The sequence below is a fragment of the Lynx rufus genome, unplaced genomic scaffold, assembly GCF_022079265.1.
Source record: "Lynx rufus isolate CCGP_SWC_20201006 ecotype Redwood Valley unplaced genomic scaffold, mLynRuf1.p SCAF_2, whole genome shotgun sequence".
NCBI lineage: Eukaryota > Metazoa > Chordata > Mammalia > Carnivora > Felidae > Lynx > Lynx rufus.
Genome location: NW_025814834.1, coordinates 155,233 through 156,201, shown reverse-complemented (window position 1 = coordinate 156,201; position 969 = coordinate 155,233).

Here is a 969-nt window from a genome sequence, read left to right as displayed (position 1 = left end):
CTCTCCTTGTTTCTTTTACTGGAAAATAATCTCATAAAGGCTGCGGTGAGGTGCCTCTGTGTGCCCTGTTCCCTAAGTGCTGGAACATGGGGGCCGACAGAGTGACCCCAGGCCTGACCCCTTCCCCTGTCCTCATCGCTCCGAGTAACCTAAGACCCCGCCTCCTGGGCCCATGGGCTTGGCCTCACGTGGGTTTCCTAAGTTGTCAGACGGAATCAGTTCATGTTAGTGACATACAGTGAGGGCTTTGTGGCTCCAAAATGACTTTCAGGGATGGTCGTATGACTAAGCGGCTTCACTGTGAGAATTAAAATAATGCACGAAAGGGGCGCCTGGGTGGCTCAGTCGGTTGGGTGTCTGACTTTGGCTCAGGTCATGATCTCATAGTCCATGAGTTCGAGCCCCGTGTCGGGCTCTGTGCTGACAGCTCAGAGCCTGGAGCCTGCTTCGGATTCTGTGTCTCCCTCTCTCTCTGCTCCTCCCCTGTTCATGCTCTCTCTCTGTCTCAAAAGTAAATAAAAACACTTACAAAAAATTAAAAAAATAATGCACGAAATATGAAAAGGCTTAAGATTTTAGGTGTTTTCTGCTAGTGTAGGGGTGGGGCTTTGAGAAGTGGCCCAATGACTGGGGGTCATAGGGAGCAGGTGGCAGGAGGAACCTCCCTGTCCCTGAGGATGAGCTGGCCCTCAGATGTCAGAATGGGAAGTGGTGCACCTTTGGCCCCGTGGTTCACTCGTGGGGCCCGCCCTGCACAATTCACAATTCACAATCCACAGACAGGCCTCTGCACACACGGTGCACACATGCATACACTCCTGGTGGGTGGCCCACCTCCTCTGTCCCCAACTGCTCCCACCTGTTCTCTGCCAGGATTGATTGGCTTATGTATTTATTTTTTATTTAAGTTTATTTTTGAGAAAGCAGGGGAGAGGCAGAGAGGGAGGGAGAGAATCTCAGGCAGGCTCC